A 16,714-nucleotide genomic window follows, 5' to 3' on the forward strand; every position below is an offset into this window, starting at 1 on the left:
TCAAAAATTTGGCTGTGTCCACTTTGCGCTTTGGGGCGTTTCCTGTCGCGGGCGCTAGGCCTACCCACACAAGTGAGGTATCATTTTTATCGGGAGACGTGGGGGAACGCCGGGTGGAAGGAAATTTGTGGCTCCTGTCAGATTCCAGAACTTTCTGCCACAGAAATGTGAGGAACAGGTGTTTTTTTAGCCAAATTTTGAGGTTTGCAAAGGATTCTGGGTAACAGAACCTGGTCCGAGCCACACAAGTCACCCCATCTTGGATTCCCCTAGGTCTCTAGTTTTCAGAAATGCACAGATTTGGTAGGTTTCCCTAGGTGGCGGCTGAGCTACAGGCCAAAATCTACAGGTAGGCACTTTGCAAAAAACACCTTTGTTTTCCTTCAAAAATTTGGCTGTGTAAACGTTGCGCTTTGGGGCGTTTGCTGTCGCTGGCGCTAGGCCTACCCACACAAGTGAGGTATCATTTTTATCTGGAGACGTGGGGGAACGCTTGGTGGAAGGAAATTTGTGGCTCCTCTCATATTCCAGAACTTTCTGCCACAGAAATGTGAGGAACATGTGTTTTTTTAGCCAAATTTTGAGGTTTGCAAAGGATTCTGGGTAACAGAACCTGATCCGAGCCACACAAGTCACCCCATCTTGGATTCCCCTAGGTCTCTAGTTTTCAGTAATGCACAGGTTTGGTAGGTTTCCCTAGGTGGTGGCAGAGCTACAGGCCAAAATCTACAGGTAGGCACTTTGCAAAAAACACCTCTGTTTTCCTTCAAAAATTTGGCTGTGTCCACGTTGCGCTTTGGGGCGTTTCCTGTCGCGGGCGCTAGGCCTACCCACACAAGTGAGGTATCATTTTTATCGGGAGACGTGGGGGAACGCCGAGTGGAAGGAAATTTGTGGCTCCTCTCAGATTCCAGAACTTTCTGCCACAGAAATGTGAGGAACAGGTGTTTTTTTAGCCAAATTTTGAGGTTTGCAAAGGATTCTGGGTAACAGAACCTGGTCCGAGCCACACAAGTCACCCCATCTTAGATTCCCCTAGGTCTCTAGTTTTCAGAAATGCACAGGTTTGGCAGGTTTCCTTAGGTGGCGGCTGAGCTACAGGCCAAAATCTACAGGTAGGCACTTTGCAAAAAAAACCTCTGTTTTCCTTCAAAAATTCGGCTGTGTCCACGTTGCGCTTTGGGGCGTTTCCTGTCGCCGGCGCTAGGCCTACCCACACAAGTGAGGTATCATTTTATCGGGAGACGTGGGGGAACGCTGGGTGGAAGGAAATTTGTGGCTCCTCTCAGATTCCAGAACTTTCTGCCACAGAAATGTGAGGAACATGTGTTTTTTTAGCCAAATTTTGAGGTTTGCAAAGGATTCTGGGTAACAGAACCTGGTCCGAGCCACACAAGTCACCCCATCTTGGATTCCCCTAGGTCTCTAGTTTTCAGAAATGCACAGATTTGGTAGGTTTCCCTAGGTGGCGGCTGAGCTACAGGCCAAAATCTACAGGTAGGCACTTTGCAAAAAACACCTTTGTTTTCCTTCAAAAATTTGGCTGTGTAAACGTTGCGCTTTGGGGCGTTTGCTGTCGCTGGCGCTAGGCCTACCCACACAAGTGAGGTATCATTTTTATCTGGAGACGTGGGGGAACGCTTGGTGGAAGGAAATTTGTGGCTCCTCTCATATTCCAGAACTTTCTGCCACAGAAATGTGAGGAACATGTGTTTTTTTAGCCAAATTTTGAGGTTTGCAAAGGATTCTGGGTAACAGAACCTGATCCGAGCCACACAAGTCACCCCATCTTGGATTCCCCTAGGTCTCTAGTTTTCAGTAATGCACAGGTTTGGTAGGTTTCCCTAGGTGGTGGCAGAGCTACAGGCCAAAATCTACAGGTAGGCACTTTGCAAAAAAACACCTCTGTTTTCCTTCAAAAATTTGGCTGTGTCCACGTTGCGCTTTGGGGCGTTTCCTGTCGCGGGCGCTAGGCCTACCCACACAAGTGAGGTATCATTTTTATCGGGAGACGTGGGGGAACGCCGAGTGGAAGGAAATTTGTGGCTCCTCTCAGATTCCAGAACTTTCTGCCACAGAAATGTGAGGAACAGGTGTTTTTTTAGCCAAATTTTGAGGTTTGCAAAGGATTCTGGGTAACAGAACCTGGTCCGAGCCACACAAGTCACCCCATCTTAGATTCCCCTAGGTCTCTAGTTTTCAGAAATGCACAGGTTTGGCAGGTTTCCTTAGGTGGCGGCTGAGCTACAGGCCAAAATCTACAGGTAGGCACTTTGCAAAAAAAACCTCTGTTTTCCTTCAAAAATTCGGCTGTGTCCACGTTGCGCTTTGGGGCGTTTCCTGTCGCCGGCGCTAGGCCTACCCACACAAGTGAGGTATCATTTTTATCGGGAGACGTGGGGGAACGCTGGGTGGAAGGAAATTTGTGGCTCCTCTCAGATTCCAGAACTTTCTGCCACAGAAATGTGAGGAACATGTGTTTTTTTAGCCAAATTTTGAGGTTTGCAAAGGATTCTGGGTAACAGAACCTGGTCCGAGCCACACAAGTCACCCCATCTTGGATTCCCCTAGGTCTCTAGTTTTCAGAAATGCACAGGTTTGGTAGGTTTCCCTAGGTGGTGGCTGAGCTACAGGCCAAAATCTACAGGTAGGCACTTTGCAAAAAACACCTCTGTTTTCCTTCAAAAAATTGGCTGTGTCCACGTTGCGCTTTGGGGCGTTACCTGTCACGGGCGCTAGGCCTACCCACACAAGTGAGGTATCATTTTTATCGGGAGACGTGGGGGAACGCTGGGTGCAAGGAAATTTGTGGCTCCTCTCAGATTCCAGAACTTTCTGCCACAGAAATGTGAGGAACATGTGTTTTTTTAGCCAAATTTTGAGGTTTGCAAAGGATTCTGGGTAACAGAACCTGGTCCGAGCCACACAAGTCACCCCATCTTGGATTCCCCTAGGTCTCTAGTTTTCAGAAATGCACAGGTTTGGTAGGTTTCCCTAGGTGGCGGCTGAGCTACAGGCCAAAATCTACAGGTAGGCACTTTGCAAAAAACACCTCTGTTTTCCTTAAAAAATTTGGCTGTGTCCACGTTGCGCTTTGGGGCGTTTCCTGTCGCGGGCGCTAGGCCTACCCACACAAGTGAGGTATCATTTTTATCGGGAGACGTGGGGGAAAGCTGGGTGGAAGGAAATTTGTGGCTCCTCTCAGATTCCAGAACTTTCTGCCACAGAAATGTGAGGAACATGTGTTTTTTTAGCCAAATTTTGAGGTTTGCAAAGGATTCTGGGTAACAGAACCTGGTCCGAGCCACACAAGTCACCCCATCTTGGATTCCCCTAGGTCTCTAGTTTTCAGAAAAGCACAGGTTTGGTAGGTTTCCCTAGGTGGCGGCTGAGCTACAGGCCAAAATCTACAGGTAGGCAGTTTGCAAAAAAACCTCTGTTTTCCTTCAAAAATTTGGATGTGTCCACGTTGCGCTTTGGGGCGTTTCCTGTCGCGGGCGCTAGGCCTACCCACACAAGTGAGGTATAATTTTTATCGGGAGACGTGGGGGAACGCTGGGTGGAAGGAAATTTGTGGCTCCTCTCAGATTCCAGAACTTTCTGCCACAGAAATGTGAGGAACATGTGTTTTTTTTAGCCAAATTTTGAGGTTTGCAAAGGATTCTGGGTAACAGAACCTGGTCCGAGCCACACAAGTCACCCCATCTTGGATTCCCCTAGGTCTCTAGTTTTCAGAAATGCACAGGTTTGGTAGGATTCCCTAGGTGGCGGCTGAGCTACAGGCCAAAATCTACAGGTAGGCACTTTGCAAAAAACACCTCTGTTTTCCTTCAAAAATTTGGCTGTGTCCACGTTGTGCTTTGGGGCGTTTCCTGTCGCGGGCGCTAGGCCTACCCACACAAGTGAGGTATCATTTTTATCGGGAGATGTGGGGGAACGATGGGTGGAAGGAAATTTGTGGCTCCTCTCATATTCCAGAACTTTCTGCCACAGAAATGTGAGGAACATGTGTTTTTTTAGCCAAATTTTGAGGATTGCAATGGATTCTGGGTAACAGAACCTGGTCCGAGCCACACAAGTCACCCCATCTTAGATTCCCCTAGGTCTCTAGTTTTCAGAAATGCACAGGTTCGGTAGGTTTCCCTAGGTGGCGGCTGAGCTACAGGCCAAACTCTACAGGTAGGCACTTTGCAAAAAACACCTCTGTTTTCCTTCAAAAATTTGGCTGTGTCCACGTTGCGCTTTGGGGCATTTCCTGTTGCGGGCGCTAGGCCTACCCACACAAGTGAGGTATCATTTTTATCGGGAGACGTGGGGGAACGCTGGGTGGAAGGAAATTTGTGGCTCCTCTCAGATTCCAGAACTTTCTGCCACAGAAATCTGAGGAATATGTGTTTTTTTAGACAAATTTTGAGGTTTGCAAAGGATTCTGGGTAACAGAACCTGGTCCGAGCCACACAAGTCACCCCATCTTAGATTCCCCTAGGTCTCTAGTTTTCAGAAATGCACAGGTTTGGCAGGTTTCCCTAGGTGGCGGCTGAGCTAGAGGCCAAAATCTACAGGTAGGCACTTTGCAAAAAAAAACTCTGTTTTCCTTCAAAAATTTGGCTGTGTCCACGTTGCACTTTGGGGCGTTTCCTGTCGCGAGCGCTAGGTCTACCCACACAAGTGAGGTATCATTTTTATCGGGAGACGTGGGGGAACGCTGGGAGGAAGGAAATTTGTGGCTCCTCTCAGATTCCAGAAATTTCTGCCACAGAAATGTGGGGAACATTTGTTTTTTTAGCCAAATTTTGAGGTTTGCAAAGGATTCTGGGTAACAGAACCTGGTCCGAGCCACACAAGTCACCCCATCTTGGATTCCCCTAGGTCTCTAGTTTTCAGAAATGCACAGGTTTGGTAGGTTTCTCTAGGTGGCGGCTGAGCTACAGGCCAAAATCTACAGGTAGGCACTTTGCAAAAAACACCTCTGTTTTCCTTCAAAAATTTGGCTGTGTCCACGTTGCGCTTTGGGGCGTTTCCTGTCGCGGGCGCTAGGCCTACCCACACAAGTGAGGTATCATTTTTATCGGGAGACGTGAGGGAAAGCTGGGTGGAAGGAAATTTGTGGCTCCTCTCAGATTCCAGAACTTTCTGCCACAGAAATGTGAGGAACATGTGTTTTTTTAGCCAAATTTTGAGGTTTGCAAAGGATTCTGGGTAACAGAACCTGGTCCGAGCCACACAAGTCACCCCATCTTGGATTCCCCTAGGTCTCTAGTTTTCAGAAATGCACAGGTTTGGTAGGTTTCCCTTGGTGGCGGCTGATCTACAGGCCAAAATCTACAGGTAGGCAGTTTGCAAAAAACACCTCTGTTTTCCTTCAAAAATTTGGGATGTGTCCACGTTGCGCTTTGGGGCGTTTCCTGTCGCGGGCGCTAGGCCTACCCACACAAGTGAGGTATAATTTTTATCGGGAGACGTGGGGGAACGCTGGGTGGAAGGAAATTTGTGGCTCCTCTCAGATTCCAGAACTTTCTGCCACAGAAATGTGAGGAACATGTGTTTTTTTTAGCCAAATTTTGAGGTTTGTAAAGGATTCTGGGTAACAGAACCTGGTCCGAGCCACACAAGTCACCCCATCTTGGATTCCCCTAGGTCTCTAGTTTTCAGAAATGCACAGGTTTGGTAGGATTCCCTAGGTGGCGGCTGAGCTACAGGCCAAAATCAACAGGTAGGCACTTTGCAAAAAACACCTCTGTTTTCCTTCAAAAATTTGGCTGTGTCCACGTTGCGCTTTGGGGCGTTTCCTGTCGCGGGCGCTAGGCCTACCCACACAAGTGAGGTATCATTTTTATCGGGAGATGTGGGGGAACGATGGGTGGAAGGAAATTTGTGGCTCCTCTCATATTCCAGAACTTTCTGCCACAGAAATGTGAGGAACATGTGTTTTTTTAGCCAAATTTTGAGGTTTGCAATGAATTCTGGGTAACAGAACCTGGTCCGAGCCACACAAGTCACCCCATCTTAGATTCCCCTAGGTCTCTAGTTTTCAGAAATGCACAGGTTCGGTAGGTTTCCCTAGGTGGCGGCTGAGCTACAGGCCAAACTCTACAGGTAGGCACTTTGCAAAAAACACCTCTGTTTTCCTTCAAAAATTTGGCTGTGTCCACGTTGCGCTTTGGGGCGTTTCCTGTTGCGGGCGCTAGGCCTACCCACACAAGTGAGGTATCATTTTTATCGGGAGACGTGGGGGAACGCTGGGTGGAAGGAAATTTGTGGCTCCTCTCAGATTCCAGAACTTTCTGCCACAGAAATGTGAGGAATATGTGTTTTTTTAGACAAATTTTGAGGTTTGCAAAGGATTCTGGGTAACAGAACCTGGTCCGAGCCACACAAGTCACCCCATCTTAGATTCCCCTAGGTCTCTAGTTTTCAGAAATGCACAGGTTTGGCAGGTTTCCCTAGGTGGCGGCTGAGCTACAGGCCAAAATCTACAGGTAGGCACTTTTCAAAAAACACCTCTGTTTTCCTTCAAAAATTTGGCTGTGTCCACGTTGCGCTTTGGGGCGTTTCCTGTCGCGGGCGCTAGGCCTACCCACACAAGTGAGGTATCATTTTTATCGGGAGATGTGGGGGAACGCTGGGTGGAAGAAAATTTGTGGCTCCTCTCATATTCCAGAACTTTCTGCCACAGAAATGTGAGGAACATGCGTTTTTTTAGCCAAATTTTAAGGTTTGCAATGAATTCTGGGTAACAGAACCTGGTCCGAGCCACACAGGTCACCCCATCTTGGATTCCCCTAGGTCTCTAATTTTCAGAAATGCACAGGTTTGGTAGGTTTCCCTAGGTGGCGGCTGAGCTACAGGTCAAACTCTACAAGTAGGCACTTTGCAAAAAACACGTCTGTTTTCCTTCAAAAATTTGGCTGTGTCCACGTTGCGCTTTGGGGCGTTTCCTGTCGCGGGCGCTAGGCCTACCCACACAAGTGAGGTATCATTTTTATCGGGAGACGTGGGGGAACGCTGGGTGGAAGGAAATTTGTGGCTCCTATCAGATTCCAGAACTTTCTGCCACAGAAATGTGAGGAACATGTGTTTTTTTAGCCAAATTTTGAGGTTTGCAAAGGATTCTGGGTAACAGAACCTGGTCCGAGCCACACAAGTCACCCCATCTTGCATTCCCCTAGGTCTCTAGTTTTCAGAAATGCACAGGTTTGGTAGGTTTCCCTAGGTGTCGGCTGAGCTACAGGCCAAACTCTACAGGTAGGCACTTTGCAAAAAACACCTCTGTTTTCCTTCAAAAATTTGGCTGTGTTCATGTTGCGCTTTGGGGCGTTTCCTGTCGCGGGCGCTAGGCCTACCCACACAAGTGAGGTATCATTTTTATCGGGAGACGTGGGGGAACGCTGGGTGGAAGGAAATTTGTGGCTCCTCTCAGATTCCAGAACTCTCTGCCACAGAAATGTGAGGAACATGTGTTTTTTTAAACAAATTTTGAGGTTTGCAAAGGATTCTGGGTAACAGAACCTGGTCCGAGCCACACAAGTCACCCCATCTTGGATTCCCCTAGGTCCCTAGCTTTCAGAAATGCACAGGTTTAGTAGGTTTCCCTAGGTGGCGGCTGAGCTACAGGCCAAAATCTACAGGTAGGCACTTTGCAAAAAACACGTCTGTTTTCCTTCAAAAATTTGGCTGTGTCCACGATGCGCTTTGAGGCATTTCCTGTCGCGGGCGCTAGGCCTACCCACACAAGTGAGGTATCATTTTTATCGGGAGACGTGGGGGAACGCCGGGTGGAAGGAAATTTGTGGCTCCTCTCAGATTCCAGAACTTTCTGCCACAGAAATGTGAGGAACAGGTGTTTTTTTAGCCAAATTTTGAGGTTTGCAAAGGATTCTGGGTAGCAGAACCTGGTCCGAACCACACAAGTCACCCCATCTTGGATTCCCCTAGGTCTCTAGTTTTCAGAAATGCACAGATTTGGTAGGTTTCCCTAGGTGGCGGCTGAGCTACAGGCCAAAATCTACAGGTAGGCACTTTGCAAAAAACACCTTTTTTTTCCTTCAAAAATTTGGCTGTGTCCACGTTGCGCTTTGGGGCGTTTCCTGTCGCTGGCGCTAGGCCTACCCACACAAGTGAGGTATCATTTTTATCTGGAGACGTGGGGGAACGCTTGGTGGAAGGAAATTTGTGGCTCCTCTCAGATTCCAGAACTTTCTGCCACAGAAATGTGAGGATCATGTGTTTTTTTAGCCAAATTTTGAGGCTTGAAAGGATTCTGGGTAACAGAACCTGGTCCCAGCCACACAAGTCACCCCATCTTGGATTCCCCTAGGTCTCTAGTTTTCAGAAATGCACATGTTTGGTAGGTTTCCCTAGGTGGCGGCTGAGCTACAGGCCAAAATCTACAGGTAGGCACTTTGCAAAAAATACCTCTGTTTTCCTTCAAAAATTTGTCTGTGTCCACGTTGCGCTTTGGGGCGTTTACTGTTGCGGGCGCTAGGCCTACCCACACAAGTGAGGTATAATTTTTATCGGGAGACGTGGGGGAACGCCGGGTGGAAGGAAATTTGTGGCTCCTCTCAGATTCCAGAACTTTCTGCCACAGAAATGTGAGGAACAGGTGTTTTTTTAGCCAAATTTTGAGGTTTGCAAAGGATTCTGGGTAACAGAACCTGGTCCGAGCCACACAAGTCACCCCATCTTGGATTTCCCTAGGTCTCTAGTTTTCAGAAATGCACAGGTTTGGTAGGTTTCCCTAGGTGGCGGCTGAGCTACAGGCCAAAATCTACAGGTAGGCACTTTGCAAAAAACACCTCTGTTTTCCTTCAAAAATTTGGCTGTGTCCACGTTGCGCTTTGCTGTGTTTCCTGTCGCGGGCGCTAGGCCTACCCACACAAGTGAGGTATCATTTTTATCGGGAGACGTGGGGGAACGCCGGGTGGAAGGAAATTTGTGGCTCCTCTCAGATTCCAGAACTTTCTGCCACAGAAATGTGAGGAACAGGTGTTTTTTTAGCCAAATTTTGAGGTTTGCAAAGTATTCTGGGTAACAGAACCTGGTCCGAGCCACACAAATCACCCCATCTTGGATTCCCCTAGGTCTCTAGTTTTCAGAAATGCACAGGTTTAGTAGGTTTCCCTAGGTGGCGGCTGAGCTACAGGCCAAAATCTACAGGTAGGCACTTTGCAAAAAACACGTCTGTTTTCCTTCAAAAATTTGGCTGTGTCCACGATGCGCTTTGAGGCATTTCCTGTCGCGGGCGCTAGGCCTACCCACACAAGTGAGGTATCATTTTTATCGGGAGACGTGGGGGAACGCCGGGTGGAAGGAAATTTGTGGCTCCTCTCAGATTCCAGAACTTTCTGCCACAGAAATGTGAGGAACAGGTGTTTTTTTAGCCAAATTTTGAGGTTTGCAAAGGATTCTGGGTAGCAGAACCTGGTCCGAACCACACAAGTCACCCCATCTTGGATTCCCCTAGGTCTCTAGTTTTCAGAAATGCACAGATTTGGTAGGTTTCCCTAGGTGGCGGCTGAGCTACAGGCCAAAATCTACAGGTAGGCACTTTGCAAAAAACACCTTTTTTTTCCTTCAAAAATTTGGCTGTGTCCACGTTGCGCTTTGGGGCGTTTCCTGTCGCTGGCGCTAGGCCTACCCACACAAGTGAGGTATCATTTTTATCTGGAGACGTGGGGGAACGCTTGGTGGAAGGAAATTTGTGGCTCCTCTCAGATTCCAGAACTTTCTGCCACAGAAATGTGAGGATCATGTGTTTTTTTAGCCAAATTTTGAGGCTTGAAAGGATTCTGGGTAACAGAACCTGGTCCCAGCCACACAAGTCACCCCATCTTGGATTCCCCTAGGTCTCTAGTTTTCAGAAATGCACATGTTTGGTAGGTTTCCCTAGGTGGCGGCTGAGCTACAGGCCAAAATCTACAGGTAGGCACTTTGCAAAAAATACCTCTGTTTTCCTTCAAAAATTTGTCTGTGTCCACGTTGCGCTTTGGGGCGTTTACTGTTGCGGGCGCTAGGCCTACCCACACAAGTGAGGTATAATTTTTATCGGGAGACGTGGGGGAACGCCGGGTGGAAGGAAATTTGTGGCTCCTCTCAGATTCCAGAACTTTCTGCCACAGAAATGTGAGGAACAGGTGTTTTTTTAGCCAAATTTTGAGGTTTGCAAAGGATTCTGGGTAACAGAACCTGGTCCGAGCCACACAAGTCACCCCATCTTGGATTTCCCTAGGTCTCTAGTTTTCAGAAATGCACAGGTTTGGTAGGTTTCCCTAGGTGGCGGCTGAGCTACAGGCCAAAATCTACAGGTAGGCACTTTGCAAAAAACACCTCTGTTTTCCTTCAAAAATTTGGCTGTGTCCACGTTGCGCTTTGCTGCGTTTCCTGTCGCGGGCGCTAGGCCTACCCACACAAGTGAGGTATCATTTTTATCGGGAGACGTGGGGGAACGCCGGGTGGAAGGAAATTTGTGGCTCCTCTCAGATTCCAGAACTTTCTGCCACAGAAATGTGAGGAACAGGTGTTTTTTTAGCCAAATTTTGAGGTTTGCAAAGTATTCTGGGTAACAGAACCTGGTCCGAGCCACACAAATCACCCCATCTTGGATTCCCCTAGGTCTCTAGTTTTCAGAAATGCACAGGTTTGGTAGGTTTCCCTAGGTGGCGGCTGAGCTACAGGCCAAAATCTACAGGTAGGCACTTTTAAAAAAACACCTCTGTTTTCCTTCAAAAATTTGGCTGTGTCCACGTTGCGCTTTGGGGCGTTTCCTGTCGCGGGCGCTAGGCCTACCCACACAAGTGAGGTATCATTTTTATCGGGAGATGTGGGGGAACGCTGGGTGGAAGGAAATTTGGTGCTCCTCTCATATTCCAGAACTTTCTGCCACAGAAATGTGAGGAACATGCGTTTTTTTAGCCAAATTTTAAGGTTTGCAATGGATTCTGGGTAACAGAACCTGGTCCGAGCCACACAGGTCACCCCATCTTGGATTCCCCTAGGTCTCTAATTTTCAGAAATGCACAGGTTTGGTAGGTTTCCCTAGGTGGCGGCTGAGCTACAGGCCAAACTCTACAGGTAGGCACTTTGCAAAAAACACGTCTGTTTTCCTTCAAAAATTTGGCTGTGTCCACGTTGCGCTTTGGGGCGTTTCCTGTCGCGGGCGCTAGGCCTACCCACACAAGTGAGGTATCATTTTTATCGGGAGACGTGGGGGAACGCTGGGTGGAAGGAAATTTGTGGCTCCTATCAGATTCCAGAACTTTCTGCCACAGAAATGTGAGGAACATGTGTTTTTTTAGCCAAATTTTGAGGTTTGCAAAGGATTCTGGGTAACAGAACCTGGTCCGAGCCACACAAGTCACCCCATCTTGGATTTCCCTAGGTCTCTAGTTTTCAGAAATGCACAGGTTTGGTAGGTTTCCCTAGGTGGCGGCTGAGCTACAGGCCAAAATCTACAGGTAGGCACTTTGCAAAAAACACCTCTGTTTTCCTTCAAAAATTTGGATGTGTCCACGTTGCGCTTTGGGGCATTTCCTGTCGCGGGCGCTAGGCCTACCCACACAAGTGTGGTATCATTTCTATCGGGAGACATGGGGGAACGCTGGGTGGCAGGAAATTTGTGGCTCCTCTCAGATTCCAGAACTTTCTGCCACAGAAATGTGAGGAACATGTGTTTTTTTAGCCAAATTTTGAGGTTTGCAATGGATTCTGGGTAACAGAACCTGGTCCGAGCCACACAAGTCACCCCATCTTGGATTCCCCTAGGTCTCTAGTTTTCAGAAATGCACAGGTTTGGTAGGTTTCCCTAGGTGTCGGCTGAGCTACAGGCCAAACTCTACAGGTAGGCACTTTGCAAAAAACACCTCTGTTTTCCTTCAAAAATTTGGCTGTGTTCATGTTGCGCTTTGGGGCGTTTCCAGTCGCGGGCGCTAAGCCTTCCCACACAAGTGAGGTATCATTTTTATCGGGAGACGTGGGGGAACGCTGGGTGGAAGGAAATTTGTGGCTCCTCTCAGATTCCAGAACTTTCTGCCACAGAAATGTGAGGAACATGTGTTTTTTTAGCCAAATTTTGAGGTTTGCAAAGGATTCTGGGTAACAGAACCTGGTCCGAGCCACACAAGTCACCCCATCTTGGATTCCCCTAGGTCTCTAGTTTTCAGAAATGCACAGGTTTGGTAGGTTTCCCTAGGTGTCGGCTGAGCTACAGGCCAAACTCTACAGGTAGGCACTTTGCAAAAAACACCTCTGTTTTCCTTCAAAAATTTGGCTGTGTTCATGTTGCGCTTTGGGGCGTTTCCTGTCGCGGGCGCTAGGCCTACCCACACAAGTGAGGTATCATTTTTATCGGGAGACGTGGGGGAACGCTGGGTGGAAGGAAATTTGTGGCTCCTCTCAGATTCCAGAACTTTCTGCCACAGAAATGTGAGGAACATGTATTTTTTTAAACAAATTTTGAGGTTTGCAAAGGATTCTGGGTAACAGAACCTGGTCCGAGCCACACAAGTCACCCCATCTTGGATTCCCCTAGGTCCCTAGCTTTCAGAAATGCACAGGTTTAGTAGGTTTCCCTAGGTGGCGGCTGAGCTACAGGCCAAAATCTACAGGTAGGCACTTTGCAAAAAACACGTCTGTTTTCCTTCAAAAATTTGGCTGTGTCCACGTTGCGCTTTGAGGCATTTCCTGTCGCGGGCGCTAGGCCTACCCACACAAGTGAGGTATCATTTTTATCGGGAGACGAGGGGGAACGCCGGGTGGAAGGAAATTTGTGGCTCCTCTCAGATTCCAGAACTTTCTGCCACAGAAATGTGAGGAACAGGTGTTTTTTTAGCCAAATTTTGAGGTTTGCAAAGGATTCTGAGTAGCAGAACCTGGTCCGAACCACAAAAGTCACCCCATCTTGGATTCCCCTAGGTCTCTAGTTTTCAGAAATGCACAGATTTGGTAGGTTTCCCTAGGTGGCGGCTGAGCTACAGGCCAAAATCTACAGGTAGGCACTTTGCAAAAAACACCTCTGTTTTCCTTCAAAAATTTGTCTGTGTCCACGTTGCGCTTTGGGGCGTTTACTGTTGCGGGCTCTAGGCCTACCTACACAAGTGAGGTATCATTTTTATCGGGACACGTGGGGGAACGCCGGGTGGAAGGAAATTTGTGGCTCCTCTCAGATTCCAGAACTTTCTGCCACAGAAATGTGAGGAACAGGTGTTTTTTTAGCCAAATTTTGAGGTTTGCAAAGGATTCTGGGTAACAGAACCTGGTCCGAGCCACACAAGTCACCCCATCTTGGATTTCCCTAGGTCTCTAGTTTTCAGAAATGCACAGGTTTGGTAGGTTTCCCTAGGTGGCGGCTGAGCTACAGGCCAAAATCTACAGATAGGCACTTTGCAAAAAACACCTCTGTTTTCCTTCAAAAATTTGGCTGTGTCCACGTTGCGCTTTGCTGCGTTTCCTGTCGCGGGCGCTAGGCCTACCCACACAAGTGAGGTATCATTTTTATCGGGAGACGTGGGGGAACACCGGGTGGAAGGAAATTTGTGGCTCCTCTCAGATTCCAGAACTTTCTGCCACAGAAATGTGAGGAACAGGTGTTTTTTTAGCCAAATTTTGAGGTTTGCAAAGTATTCTGGGTAACAGAACCTGGTCCGAGCCACACAAATCACCCCATCTTGGATTCCCCTAGGTCTCTAGTTTTCAGAAATGCACAGGTTTGGTAGGTTTCCCTAGGTGGCGGCTGAGCTACAGGCCAAAATCTACAGGTAGGCACTTTTCAAAAAACACCTCTGTTTTCCTTCAAAAATTTGGCTGTGTCCACGTTGCGCTTTGGGGCGTTTCCTGTCGCGGGCGCTAGGCCTACCCACACAAGTGAGGTATCATTTTTATCGGGAGATGTGGGGGAACGCTGGGTGGAAGGAAATTTGTGGCTCCTCTCATATTCCAGAACTTTCTGCAACAGAAATGTGAGGAACATGCGTTTTTTTAGCCAAATTTTAAGGTTTGCAATGGATTCTGGGTAACAGAACCTGGTCCGAGCCACACAGGTCACCCCATCTTGGATTCCCCTAGGTCTCTAATTTTCAGAAATGCACAGGTTTGGTAGGTTTCCCTAGGTGGCGGCTGAGCTACAGGCCAAACTCTACAGGTAGGCACTTTGCAAAAAACACGTCTGTTTTCCTTCAAAAATTTGGCTGTGTCCACGTTGCGCTTTGGGGCGTTTCCTGTCGCGGGCGCTAGGCCTACCCACACAAGTGAGGTATCATTTTTATCGGGGGACGTGGGGGAACGCTGGGTGGAATGAAATTTGTGGCTCCTATCAGATTCCAGAACTTTCTGCCACAGAAATGTGAGGAACATGTGTTTTTTTAGCCAAATTTTGAGGTTTGCAAAGGATTCTGGGTAACAGAACCTGGTCCGAGCCACACAAGTCACCCCATCTTGGATTTCCCTAGGTCTCTAGTTTTCAGAAATGCACAGGTTTGGTAGGTTTCCCTAGGTGGCGGCTGAGCTACAGGCCAAAATCTACAGGTAGGCACTTTGCAAAAAACACCTCTGTTTTCCTTCAAAATTTGGATGTGTCCACGTTGCGCTTCGGGGCATTTCCTGTCGCGGGCGCTAGGCCTACCCACACAAGTGAGGTATCATTTCTATCGGGAGACAAGGGGGAACGCTGGGTGGCAGGAAATTTGTGGCTCCTCTCAGATTCCAGAACTTTCTGCCACAGAAATGTGAGGAACATGTGTTTTCTTAGCCAAATTTTGAGGCTTGAAAGGATTCTGTGTAACAGAACCTGGTCCCAGCCACTCAAGTCACCCCATCTTGGATTCCCTTACGTCTCTAGTTTTCAGAAATGCACATGTTTAGTAGGTTTCCCTAGGTGGCGGCTGAGCTACAGGCCAAAATCTACAGGTAGGCACTTTGCAAAAAACACCTCTGTTTTCCTTCAAAAATTTGGATGTGTCCACGTTGCGCTTTGGGGCGTTTCCTGTCGTGGGCGCTAGGCCTACCCACACAAGTGAGGTATCATTTCTATCGGGAGACATGGGGGTACGCTGGGTGGCAGGAAATTTGTGGCTCCTCTCAGATTCCAGAACTTTCTGCCACAGAAATGTGAGGAACATGTGTTTTTTCAGCCAAATTTTGAGGTTTGCAATGGATTCTGGGTAACAGAACCTGGTCCGAGCCACACAAGTCACCCCATCTTGGATTCCCCTAGGTCTCTAGTTTTCAGAAATGCACATGTTTGGTAGGTTTCCCTAGGTGGCGGCTGAGCTACAGGCCAAACTCTACAGGTAGGCACTTTGCAAAAAACACCTCTGTTTTCCATCAAAAATTTGGCTGTGTCCACGTTGCGCTTTGGGGCGTTTCCTGTCGCGGGCGCTAGGCCTACTCACACAAGTGAGGTATCATTTTTATCGGGAGACGTGGGGGAACGCTGGGTGGAAGGAAATTTGTGGCTCCTCTCAGATTCCAGAACTTTCTGCCACAGAAATGTGAGGAACATGTGTTTTTTTAGCCAAATTTTGAGGTTTGCAAAGGATTCTGGGTAACAGAACCTGGTCCGAGCCACACAAGTCACCCCATCCTGGATTCCCCTAGATCTCTAGTTTTCAGAAATGCACAGGTTTGGTAGGTTTCCCTAGGTGGCGGCTGAGCTACAGGCCAAAATCTACAGGTAGGCACTTTGCAAAAAACACCTCTGTTTTCCTTCAAACATTTGGCTGTGTCCACGTTGCGCTTTGGGGCGTTTCCTGTCGCGGGCGCTAGGCCTACCCACACAAGTGAGGTATCATTTTTATCGGGAGACGTGGGGGAACGCCGGGTGGAAGGAAATTTGTGGCTCCTCTCAGATTCCAGAACTTTCTGCCACAGAAATGTGAGGAACAGGTGTTTTTTTAGCCAAATTTTGAGGTTTGCAAAGGATTCTGGGTAACAGAACCTGGTCCGAGCCACACAAGTCACCCTATCTTGGATTCCCCTAGGTCTCTAGTTTTCAGAAATGCACAGATTTGGTAGGTTTCCCTAGGTGGCGGCTGAGCTACAGGCCAAAATCTACAGGTAGGCACTTTGCAAAAAACACCTTTGTTTTCCTTCAAAAATTTGGCTGTGTCCACGTTGCGCTTTGGGGCGTTTCCTGTCACTGGCGCTAGGCCTACCCACACAAGTGAGGTATCATTTTTATCTGGAGACGTGGGGGAACGCTGGGGGGAAGGAAATTTGTGGCTCCTCTCAGATTCCAGAACTTTCTGCCACAGAAATGTGAGGAACATGTGTTTTCTTAGCCAAATTTTGAGGCTTGAAAGGATTCTGGGTAACAGAACCTGGTCCCAGCCACTCAAGTCACCCCATCTTGGATTCCCTTACGTCTCTAGTTTTCAGAAATGCACATGTTTGGTAGGTTTCCCTAGGTGGCGGCTGAGCTACAGGCCAAAATCTACAGGTAGGCACTTTGCAAAAAACACCTCTGTTTTCCTTCAAAAATTTGGATGTGTCCACGTTGCGCTTTGGGGCGTTTCGTGTCGTGGGCGCTAGGCCTACCCACACAAGTGAGGTATCATTTCTATCGGGAGACATGGGGGTACGCTGGGTGGCAGGAAATTTGTGGCTCCTCTCAGATTCCAGAACTTTCTGCCACAGAAATGTGAGGAACATGTGTTTTTTCAGCCAAATTTTGAGGTTTGCAATGGATTCTGGGTAACAGAACCTGGTCCGAGCCACACAA

The sequence above is a fragment of the Pleurodeles waltl genome, chromosome 5, assembly GCF_031143425.1.
Source record: "Pleurodeles waltl isolate 20211129_DDA chromosome 5, aPleWal1.hap1.20221129, whole genome shotgun sequence".
Taxonomy (NCBI): Eukaryota; Metazoa; Chordata; class Amphibia; order Caudata; family Salamandridae; genus Pleurodeles; species Pleurodeles waltl.